This window comes from Rhea americana, unplaced genomic scaffold (genome assembly GCF_003343005.1).
Source record: "Rhea americana isolate MKP2758 unplaced genomic scaffold, rheAme1 scaffold_99, whole genome shotgun sequence".
Lineage (NCBI taxonomy): Eukaryota > Metazoa > Chordata > Aves > Rheiformes > Rheidae > Rhea > Rhea americana.
The window spans coordinates 1,676,719-1,689,115 of record NW_028187188.1 but is presented as its reverse complement, the minus strand read 5'-3'; the positions used below and the strand labels follow the sequence as shown (position 1 = coordinate 1,689,115).

Below are 12,397 nucleotides of genomic sequence, written 5' to 3'. Positions count from 1 at the left end.
TTCTAGCAGTTTAGGTAAAGCCTCTACCATAGTTTAGCAAAAGCAGGATTGTTCATTTTTATACAATAAAAAAGACTTCAAAGCACACATGAATTAATCCCAGCAGTTGTCTTGTGAAGTACTATTGCACATGAGATTAAAAAAAAATCTAACATTTTTTTTATTTAAATAAAAAGGCAAACACTGAATAATTTTGGACATCTTTACTTCCAGAGGTCCAAAAGTGCTTGCCAACCACACATCTTTAMTGTTAATGATGCTTGTTACGGATGCACAACATCCATAACGCTCTACCACAGGTCTTCATGTGCTAGGAAATTTTATCCTGGCTTATTTTTCCCAGGGCCATAACRACAAACCAGTAGCAGAATGTGAAACTATCTTAAAAATTTACTAGGTCTGTTATATGAGATGCACGTTATTTCTTTTCATTTAAACATTGTTAAAAGGATGTTAAAAGGACTTCATTTACGTTGCTCTTACTAAAAACAGTTTTTCAAGGAAAAAATTAAAATAACTGTAGTCCCTATTTTAAGAGATTCATGTGTTTGCATACATGCAGTCACTAAATAAGGGTAATAAAATAGAAAGACGTCACTGGCTTTTATTTTCCACTACAGTGAATATGAACCATGTTTTCCAAAAAAGAAAAGTGAATTATGAAAACCTGCTGCCTAATGCGAAAGACTGTGGCAAGCCATCAGTAAATGAGTGAAGAAAAACTGAGTCACTAYGAACCCTCTGCAGGAATTAGAAAGGCAAATAGCAGAAAGAAAATTGTAATACTCAGGTACTTCACTCTGACAGAAGCTCAACTCAGCTTGTTAACAAATTCCAAAGATGGCATAGGGCCAGCCTTCCCACACAAGTAGAAAAAGAAAATTTAAAACAGTGAAATAGGAGACACTTAATACACATCTGCCTTCCAGGAAAAGTGGTCCATGAAGATAAAATTATTTCTTAACTTAGAAAATAAACACACTCTCCTGTCTACAATTCAATTTTAGAGAGAAATATTTACTAGAAAATTTTTAATTGCAATATTTGAGCAAGTATCTAGTAACTGGACATAAAGTCTCAGCCAAAAATGAATAGCAGACGTAACAAGTAGCCACTGTCATCTGAGCTGTACTTCATCACCTAATACCTCAGGAATTTAGCAATGAAAAACGTACCAGTCAACCTTATTACCTCACAAGCACATTCTCCAAAACATTATTTTCATTAATGATTTGCTATTACTATCAATCTTTATGAAAAAAGCCAATGTACAAAGCATTTATAACAAAACCTTCACTGACATGTTTTTATTTGCCATTTTTGTTCCCTCCAAAGCATATAACCCTCCCCACCAACTACCCAGCCATCAAAACCACTAAAAAAAAATAAAATAAAACTTTATTTTGTGGCTTGCACTCCCCAGTTAAAGGTATAGATATTATGGAAAACAATCTGAAGACCTCCATATTTTTTAGGAAGCGTCAGAATGACCCCACCCGACTGATACACACGGATTAACTAACTGTGAGTGCAGATGCCAGATTTCTTTTGTGCAAACAGAATAAAAACTGGCCTTAAGGTCTTGTTTTCTGATCTCTCATCTTTAATCACTTAATATTTCATGAGTCACAACCAAAACTATGTTCCAAAATACCTAAAATACCTAGATAACACAATAATTACGCTTATTTGGAGAAGAAAGGTTCTAAGGAGCATTGTAAGATCAGTAGCATCTGCCCACTTGCCAGTATGCTAAATCCACATTTCTTTGCAAGTTTTGAACAAAGCATCTTGCAAGTTTTTCTGTAAGCCCAATAGGATAAATTTAATAGCATATTCTACCATCCTTGCTCTACTATAATTTATCAGACTGCATTACTCTTACTTCAGCAGAGCTCTGTGGGGGGAGCAGTTTTCACACCTTCTATGTCTCCTGGTCACATTTACAATTTTGTGATATGTAACTTAAACAAAAAAAGTAGAGAGTATTTCTGAAGCCTGTTCATTTAAAGGACTTTTATATTTCTGCATGGATTTTAATTTTTAATATCACCTATGCTTATCTGAATCAGTCCTCCAAAATCTCCTCACCAAAACTGTCATTTCTCTTTTTTTTGGCTGATGCTATGAAGGAGAACATCATAAAAGCAAAGCAGCAGTCGTTAAAGAAGGAAGTTACACTCCATAGAAGCAAAATAGCTTGCTGTATGTTGAGCAGTGGCAGTAGGTATRTACTAATGAGTTCGTAACCAGGTATTAAACACACTGTCTGGCACCAAAAGTATAGTTCTCTTACTTGATCTCTTTCATGTTCAATAACAGCCAAGCAATGGTTGGGGGAAATGCTAGAGCCATTCTCTCTTGCTTGAAAGCTAAACCAGTGTATTAAAAGCACATCGATGATTTAAATGCGCAAACATATGGCTTGGTGTATGTAAACAGACACTTGACTGCCTTTTCAGGGCCTAGATAAAAATTAACCCAACAATTTAAAATGTCCCTTCAAACTGACTGAAAACATTCTCAGTTTCAATGTATGTTTTCTCTCCTATTTCAAAGCAAAACAAATGACAAAAATGTTCCAGGAATACTACCTCCAAAATCAATTTTGTTTGTTTAGGATTTATTTAGTTAACATATCCTTAAGCTGCTGCTTCCTACAAAATAAATGGGGCAAATTCAGAAAGTGACAATAACATGGTAAAGAAAAAATAAACTTGTAGAAAAACAGTGTAACACTAGAGACAGCCTAATACTAACTGTATTCATCTTTAGTTGTCCTCTTCCTTTATTAYTTGAATTTCTAAGCATTTTCCCTACAGGTATTAACTGGTAAGATTAACATCTACTAGGAGTAGCTTTGTTCAGTCTTCCCTTGTGAAAGGGTTACGTGAGCTGTACTTTGGGTCACCTAATGTTTTCTCCAAGCTACCTTTTTTGCTGTATGCAGCTTAGAGATGTCAAGTCAAAACCACATATTCCCCATTTGAAGATGATTGGGATTAAAACTGTTTTGTGGAAGTTTCTGCTACCATATGCACCTGGCTCCCATACAATTTTAAATTCACAGACACTCTGTTGCAAACTTTCACCTACAAAGAAAAAAAAATACCCCTACACCTACAGGCCAGAAACAACCATGACAGTCTACATCCTGGAAATCCTCTGAATTCTTTCAGATTTTGGAGTACAGGAAATTAAGCCTTTCAACTCAGTATTCTTTACTATGAAAATTCAAGGGTAAGCGATGTAATACCATTTAGCTTCTAGCACTATGGAAAACCCTGAAGTCCAGCTAAATTTGCCCAGAACAGTACAGTTCTGCCTTCTACGGAACTGTGTGTGCATATGTCTGTCTGCCCATGCATGTGTGCACACTATTCCTTTGTGCCCACAGCAGATGAGTTACCTTTGTGAAAAAGTTTTTTTTTTTTAAAAAAGACAACATTTTGCAATTTAATTTGGTGTTAATTTTAGAGTTATGCTATAGTAAGATAGAACAAAAGTCAAAGAATCAATTAATCAAATCAACAGATAAATGTAGTTACTTCTACACAGATGGAGGATGGCAGAATTGTACCAACCTACACTACCAACCAAGGGCAAGGGCACTCAATGGTAGTTACTTTGCATCACTGCTCTTCATTAATAACCAAATAATATCGGGTAAAGTCACCCACAACTAGAAGTACACAGGTTCATTTATTGTAATCTGAATACTCTTTTAAAGTCTTCTGACATAAAAGCTACAAACGGATCAGGTGTTTAAAATGATAATGTCACACTTCACATAGGAATGCTTTTACTCGGGAACAAGAAATCTCGTTTCTGCCTGCCTCAATAATTTGATTTCAGATCTCCTCTCTACTGCTTTCCAACACCCACTACATCTAACTGCCTTTTAAAACAAAATAAGATACTCTTCTCTAAACAATTTCTGTTAGTCCCTGATTTCTTGAAGGCCAGTTCCTTCAAGAGAATGTTCCTCTTCATCTTGCAGCTTGAACTTTGACAAAGTAGCAAAACATTTTCCACTTTGAGAGCAGTATCCAACGTGATGCACGTAACAAGGAACGGAACTTTCTCCTATTACCTTTCTACAGACCAGCAGAACCTGGACCAAAACCAGCAAATTTCTTCAACCGGGAGACATCAAATTTTGATCTGATTCAGATACTAACATTCCAGCTATTTCAGAAAACTCTTACAGATACCTTCTCATCCAGCAGCTGCATGCCTTTTAAAAAAGTAAAAAGATCTTAAGCTTCCTGAACAGTACATACTAACAAATTAGGAAGATCTCTTATCCGTCCAACAAGGAAATGAAATAATTTGAATATTACCTCAAACAGTTGCAAAAATAACTATGCTTCAGTCTCCCAAATCTATCTATTCACGTTATTTATGTTTTAAAGCTCACTTAGAGACGAAGCTAACAGTTCAAACAGGACCGAAAAAAAACATACGCTTCCTTTCTCAGACTTTCAAAGAATGACATGGCAAGCAGGTATCTACTTCTAATCTGTTATTTGAATATGAGTGTAAAATAGTACGCAGTTTTGAGAGATGAAGGACAGTATCACCAACTTCTCTACCACAAAGATCTGCTTCATCATAAAGAGGGTGACAGGTGACAAAAATTGCTAATAGCCACTCATCTCTCTAACTTTCTGTATCTAGAATCTAGCTACACAAAATCAAAGCATGTAACCTAATGCGACACAATACCCTAATGATATCTGCAGAAAATAAATGCAGACCATCAGCACAAGGGTATCTGCCTGCTGCTGTGTTTCAAAATAAAAGTGTCAACCTATCCTTCCAAAACTTGCCCATTATTTTAAACTAGTTCAATACAAGAATTAAGATCAGGACAGATTAATATTTTACAGGAGAAAATTTAAGTTATAACACAGAGTGGATTAACAGGACTGTACAGAATTAACCCATATTCTACAAAAGGTAGACCAAAAATATGTATGTTAATAGATTATGTCTTCTGAGTAGTAAAGATCATTATACTTCTGAATTGAAATTACTCTGCCATTTTAAAGGAATTTCTGTATTAAAGGACATCCATTTTTGATTTTATGAAATATTTTTCATAAAATATCAACCTCTTCACCTTTCAAGGTTGGGATTTAGAAAGCAAATGTGGCCTCAAGAAAGAGAAACACAACTACTACACTTCAACTGACTATGTATTTTGAAAGCAAGACTTCCTAAAATTTTTTTTGGCATAGAGTAGTTCTTCAGGTTTTGTTTTTTTGATTTACCTTAAGCCTTCCCGGGAATTTACTTGTTAAAAAAACTGCATTTTACTGGACATTGAAAAAATGGAAAACATGAAATTTATTGTGATTACACTCTTAGCCAGCTTATTTTGCTTAATAAAAAGAGAGCTCAATAGGGAAGAACAAAAGGTAAAGTTTTTTTTTTTTTTTTTTACATATTATATCAGAATTATGCTACACCATGACTATGAAACATGGCAAACTATCTATACACCAAGAATGATATTTTTATGATAGGTATCAAGTCCTCTGAAATCCTGTAGCAGCTATGAAATCTTGAGGTAGAAACAGTAACTGTTTTACTGTACAATCCCTACAAAATATGTTACCTGGTGTCTCTTCCTTATTTACCAGATTCTCTAGTTACTTCTTTTAATGATAACTACCATCTTTGAGCCTCACTTTCCTCTCTTTGCAAAACGTAACCTGTATGTGTATAGGCAAAATTGTTTTAGACCAGCATTTCCAAATGGGACTGCAGGGAATAAACTCTGTAACAGCACACAGACAAGGAGGCACTGCGAGTGTGAGGTCAGGGCTGGAAACAGGGTAAGAGCCATGACAAGAAGATTTTTGGCTAGAGAAAAGAGCAGGCTGCTCCAACAGAAGGACAGAGATGCTAACCCAGGACACTCACTCTCAGCTCCTCATCACTGCAGTGCCTCCTTCAGTCAGGACCACTGCCCACCCTCTTCAATACTCGGCCTGTTTGCCTTAGCTCTGGTCACCTCTCTGCAACTTCATCCAGTGCTTTGTTTCCATTATTTCACCTGTAATGTAGTACTTTTTCCCAAGATACAATCCATGAGAGCACAGCTCCAGGGCAAGAAGCTGAGAAGCAAAATATATTCTGAGAGAGGCAGAAGCAAAAAAACAGTATTTGAGAATAGCTATTTTCTACCTTTGCACAAGATAGTAGCCCATAGATACATAGCCTTAGATCTTTCAAAGTACCAGAACAGACATATGAGCTGGGTCGTGAGCCTACAACAGTTACATTGATAAGACCTATTTTTATAATTTGTGCATGGTCTTCTAATCACTTTACATTTTAAGGCTGAATAAAAGATKTTTTTTATGGAGGAAAAATAAATTTCATGCTTGTAAAAAGCAACATAACAACGGTAGGATCATTGTACTGGCAGGACTCCAAACAGTTACTGGTATTTTGAACACTTACTGTCCAAACCTGCTTAAAGCAGGTCTACTCAGCCAAGATGTAACAGCTGTTAGCTACCAGCATCTTGTAGTCCCATCACTGTTGTCACTGATAGAGCTGCTACAGAAAAGAAAACAACACTGGAAGAGAGCGTAGAGATACCCCCCCCACACACCAAATACTAATCAAGAAAAATCTTAATACATAGACAGTTTTAATAATGGTCATTTTATTTTCATTGTTCTAAAATACTCATCTTGTTTGGATTGATCCTAATAAATTATACAGTTTTTGAACTCTCTCAGCAAAAGTTAAGACTGGACCAAACATTTATCATTTGAATGGATAGTGTCCTGAGGAACAGTCTGAAAAAAACTGGGAAGATGCAAGCTATATGTATGTATGCACGCAAGCACACACGCATACACTTTTCTTTGAAAAATACACATATTTAATAAATATTTAACATATAAATATGCTACAGTCAGCAGTCCCCTGGACTCTTCAGACTAGGAGATCATATAAGAGATGACAGACAAATACAGTTTTCTGAAAATTGAAAAGCAGACAGAACAAAAAATATAAAGAAACATCATGTATACTTTTGCTCTAGTTATTGCTATGAATTTTCTATTAAACAGCAAAGAAAAAGCATTTTAAAACCCACAAAAAGCGATTGCTAACTCGCATAAGCTGACAAGGAGTCATTTCATCTGTGTTTTCTGAATGGACGTTAATTCATTGCAGAAACTGACTTGAGATTTTTCTCTTTAAATGTTACAAAACTATTACTACTCCTTCTCCCCCCTACGGCTTCAATACCAGTTTTTCATTTTGTTTTATTTTGAGGAAACTGTATTCTCAGTATAAAACTCAACAATGCTCAATTTATGTAAAAGAAATATACTGAAGTTGGTTAAAAAWWWTTTTTTTTTATTTCCTTCAGCTACCGCTAAGAAGTATAACTTCTGAATAAAGATACCTGCATAATTCCTCAATATATGCGAGAGAAAAAGTTTGTACAAAGAAGCATTTTTATCAAGAATATTACTTTTCTCAGCAGACTCTCTCACTTGTCGTTAGACTGCTGCAGCTACAATAAAACTACATAACCCAAAATGACAGTATAATGCCATTTGTTTTTCTGATATACCTACACAAATTGCCTCTTCTTGTTACTCATTAAGTCTGCTTATTATTTCCTSTTGGGTGGAACTTGGGAGTTCTGGCTGTGTATTTTTAATAGTAAAAAAAATGCTGAGGTTAAAGTTTTAAAATATTTTCAGTCCAACACACATTATTGGACAGGAGCTGCAGATTCTATGAAAATAGAAAAAAAATACTTACAGAGGAAATTGAAATTGATCAGAAATATTAAAGAAAGATTTTAAGAGAGTGAGATACTTTCAGACAGAACTGTTAGGTGCAGAATTCTTGTAGGAGATCTAGAACCARATTTATTATACCAGATAACTAGTGTATGTAAATAAAAAATCTCTAGTATGAGGAAATGTATTTGGCAAATAGTAACTATACTAAATGGGTGGCTGTTTTCTTGAGTATCTTTATGAAGGGATTTTTTGTACAAGTGTTCTTCTTTAAATACCAAAATAGTGATGCAACATGAGAAGAGGATATTCTAAGTTGCCCTAAACATATAAACTGTTTTTCCAGGTTATTGTTAGAATTACATGAGAACATTTTTATCAAAACACATTTAAGACAACTTAAACAAAAGGAATAAACAATACTCAAAAGTGACAAATACATACTCCGATGTACATAAAATGCTAAGCACACAAAGTTCGACACAGCAAAACAACTGAAAAACTGCAATATATTGTAGCCACAGAGGGTGGTGATGTTACTTGAACTAGAATGAATATCACTTTAAAATGCTTTACTTTTTGGTACAGGCTAAAGAGAGTCACTGGATGTTCCTTGAAATAGTTCTAGTTTATACAAGGTAGGTCATCAAAGTCAAATTCTAACTTAGAAAGCACACACGTGCCATTTCATAAGCCTTAAATAAAATGACACAGGAGTATTAAACACCAAGTCTTCTCCTTCTTTTGAAGAAAGAACAATGTTTCTAAACAGCTGAAAGAGACAAACACAAGACTGTAGAGGTGCAGTTCTAGTTAGGTTTGCTACACTGTGCAGGTCCTGGCGTGTTATGGAAAGATGCAGCTCCCCTCACCCCCCTCATTTAAGGGGCAACAGCTCCTACAGCTGGCTCAGAGAGCACCAGAGGCTGTTACCACTGCAACTATCAAGTCAGCCAAGGGACTCTCAGTAGCCTTTTGCTTGCAAACAGCTGCTGAATATGTAACGTGAGATAAACAGTCCAGTACCATCAGACAGTAGGCCCATATAGGTAAAAGAGCACAGAGCACCATTACAGTATACCAGAGAGCTCTGATTTTGAAGGTTTTCAATACTACTTTACCTAGGGTTTAAATTTAAAGGTGTGAAGCAGGTCATAGGTTACTAAGGTTTAATTTGACTGTGTTTTATAGAGCAATAGCAAAATTCCTCTCAGTCATAACTTTCTGCAGTAATCTATTATATAATAAAAAATATAGACTAACACCAAGACTAGAAAAAATATCTGCTCACTTTATTTTTATTTCATTTGCATATGTTAAAAATTGTCCATAAGTTTGCTAGCAGACAGAAGTATGATATATATATATATATATAAAAGCCTCTGACCTACTTGTTCTTGATCTGTTGATACCAGTAGTTTGCTTTGAGGATTGAATGAAATACATAAAGTATTTTAGCTTAGCTAATTTTGTGTTTTAAAAGAAGACAAAAATTGGCACTGCTTTTCACAAGAACATAAAAGCTGAAAGGGGAAAAATACGCTAGGTAAAAGCAATAGAAACTTCCTCCCAACACACTGTCTGTAAGCTCCACCTAAGCAATAGACAAAGGATTTTACTTTGAAACTAAAATCATTTGAAAACATCTTCTAAGGCCTTACCTCTGAAACTGTCAAAAGTGCTTCCACAAAACATACAAGCATACATTTAAATTAAAACACTGAAGAGGACCCACTGAATGATTTCTGTGCCCAAAATGAGATGCAAACTTAAGTGCCTGGCTTACCTCAGGGCACAATTAATGACAATTGTAATCATGATGTTATCAATGTAGAACTTTTTAAAAAGCTATGCAGCTCATTTAATGGACATAAAATTACAACTTCCACTTCCAAGGTACCTGGGTCAGAGCTGACAGTGACCAAGATCAGAATTGCTCCTATCCATTATCTAACTCAGAACATTTTCTCTTCCTGTTTCATGCCTACATTATTCTGTCATAGAGAACAAAATAAAAACTACCAATATGTCGAAAGAAAATCCAAAGAAGCTAAATTTAGAATTTTCTTTAGTTGCCTAAGGAAATAAATACAATCTTCTCTTTTAAGAAAAATACTTCTGAATCTAAAGTTGCCAAACATTTACAGCAGCAAAAGGTAGAAAATTTCAGTGAGTAAATTTTGGAATGATCTATGAAAACATACAACAACTAAGCAGAATCTCTGAAGACTGTAGATTTTTCTGACCAAAAATGTCAATTAGACATTCTTTCTTGAAAAGGGGGATGAAGGGTGAAAAGAAAAAGACTTTCTTTTTTCCATCTGCTAGTTAATATTTCAGTTTAAATTATTTAACAGTTGTTGCACTTATCTCAGCACTGACTTTCCTTGAAATCTCCAGGTATTCCCTCCGTGGCAGATCCTGATAATTTCAGCATAAATGTCACTTAAATTACTGAGCCAGGAAAGTTTAAAGAAGCTAAGAATCTGCCTCTGTATAGTTACAGGATGATTTTTCCTCTTTCATTTTCTCAACTGAACTGTGGTTCTCTTCAGTAATTACAAAACATTGCAGATAACTAAGATGTCATTCTAATGCTTTCATAAAATGGGCAACTGCATTCTCTCTCGAAATAATAAAAATGTGTCTCTAAAGCAGAAATATATTCTGACTAGCATATTATTTCAAGAGCTCTGGAATATCAATAAAACAAAGACCTACATTTTCATTTGTGTTGTGTGAGCTTGACAGTGGTGGTGTATGGTCGCTTAAGGTGGTGTAGCACCCTATACTTGGTAAAGTATAGGGTAATACAGTAGAGAATACATATGCTTAATATTGATTTAAGTTTCTCTGTTAAAAAGAATAAATGAAAGGAGGACTTTGAAGCATTGAACTGAACAAGCCTAACTAAACATTATGAACTTTCAAAACTTTTAAATATGTTTTACTTTTCAAATGTTATCTTTCAGCAAACATTGGAGCATTTTCAACAGGAAGCTGCAATGCAGCACTGAAGCTGGGAAGAACTCTAGCCTCATAAAGCCGTAATCCTGCAAACGCTCACAGGCACTCATATTTTCACTTGTTTGAATGGAAGTAACACATCAGTGTACTATATTAGAATAGCCGCCAAACAATAGAGCTCATCTACACTGAATTTCAGAAATAACACTCTATTTAATGTTCACATAAAATAAGTCAATAGACCTTCTTAGCTGAAGTTAGCATCGAACCAGAAAGCATCAATAGGTAAAAATAATGGTAATGATGAACAGTTGAATCTTGGTGATTTTAAGGCCACATGTAACAAAAACAATCAGATCACACTTCGGTATCATTGTGAGAACATTTCAGTTTCATTACTTACTAGCGCAATTGCCTTCAAAAAACTCACCGGTTACCACTTCCCAAAAGTAGCGTTTATTTATATTATCTCTGACGTTCCCTTCACTCGAAAATCTACTGTGATCCCCACCCATGATCAGGGCACCAGGGCGCCGCTAGCAAAACTACGTTTGCATGATAACCTTTTTCCCCCTAAGGCCTGACAATCACTGTACAAATATAGATGCTCCAAACTGTTTCTTGGGTTAAGCACGAACGTCACCCTTGAAACCAAACATGCAAAAAGCAACACATCCTTTGACAACAAGCGCCCACCACACGATCAGCAGAAGTGGCTTTCCAACCTTCTGAGCCCCTCTGACAGTACTTCGCAGACGTCTCTTGTGCGCTAGCCAGTCCCTTATAATACGCACGAGCAGCAAACCCCGCGGTAGCCATGCTTAAGGAGTTACCAAGCAGAAGAGTCCCGGTGCGGTACGCACGCTGACAGAGGGCAGCTTTTAAATCCACAACAAAAGAGACAGCAAGGCGGCACTCGCCCTTCTTAGAAGCTCGGCACCGGGAGCAAGAGGGTGTTTGCGTCGCCGTGCCCGGATCGCGCCAGCGGCAGGGCCCGCTGGGGCCGCTAGCGCGGCCCACGGCCTCCCCGCTCCCCAGCACCGGCCGCCGCTTCCCTTCCCCTTGCTCGAGTGAACACGGCAGCCGCTCCCAGCGGCGGGGACCAGCCGCGGCGCCCGCCGCAGGTGCCGGCCGCACGTTTGCCGCCGGTAAACCCCGCGGGGGCCGCCGGGCTCTCCGCAGCGGTGTCCCCCGCCCGACCCGGGCCGCCCCCAGGGTCACTCCGCACCGACTCCGCGCAGGAACGAGCAAGCGCCAGCGTAAGGGGCTAACGGGCGGTGGAGAAGAGCAGGAAAGAGAAAGAGGACAGCAAGCGACGGGCCAACTCACCCGAGACAGGGCAGGGCTGGCGGCGTCTCGTCCTCGGCGGCGTCCTCGCCGTCGCCTCCCGCTGGCGGACCCGGCCGCGCGTCCCTCAGCGCCGCGCCATGTAACCGGCGTGACGCTGCCGGCGCCGCCCGCGCTCCGGCTCCTCGCGGACTTTCCCCTCCGCGGGCCCGCTGGCGAGGGCAGCCGAGCGGCACCGGCCTGCGCGGCCGCCGCCTGCGAAGCCTCCGCCCCCGCGGCCGCCTGCCCGCCCCTGCCCCCCGGCTCGCCGCACTTCCTGACTGGAAATTCCCGCTGACGCTCCTAGAGCGCAACGGCCACGC

The 12,397-nt window shown here is 38.0% G+C and overlaps 1 protein-coding gene across 4 annotated transcripts in view; it reads right to left on the bottom strand.

The window, feature by feature from the left end:
* The window catches only part of NFKB1 (nuclear factor kappa B subunit 1), a 60,053-nt gene extending 47,708 nt beyond the window's left edge, over positions 1-12,345 (bottom strand). For 2 of the 4 annotated variants that reach the window (XM_085325660.1, XM_085325661.1), the window contains exon 1: positions 12,078-12,345. The gene's annotated coding sequence lies outside the window, so the exon portion shown is untranslated. The remainder of the gene's footprint in view (positions 1-12,077) is intronic. The other 2 variants (XM_085325663.1, XM_085325664.1) reach the window with 1 other exon arrangement.
* Between the last annotated feature and the right edge of the window lie 52 nt (positions 12,346-12,397).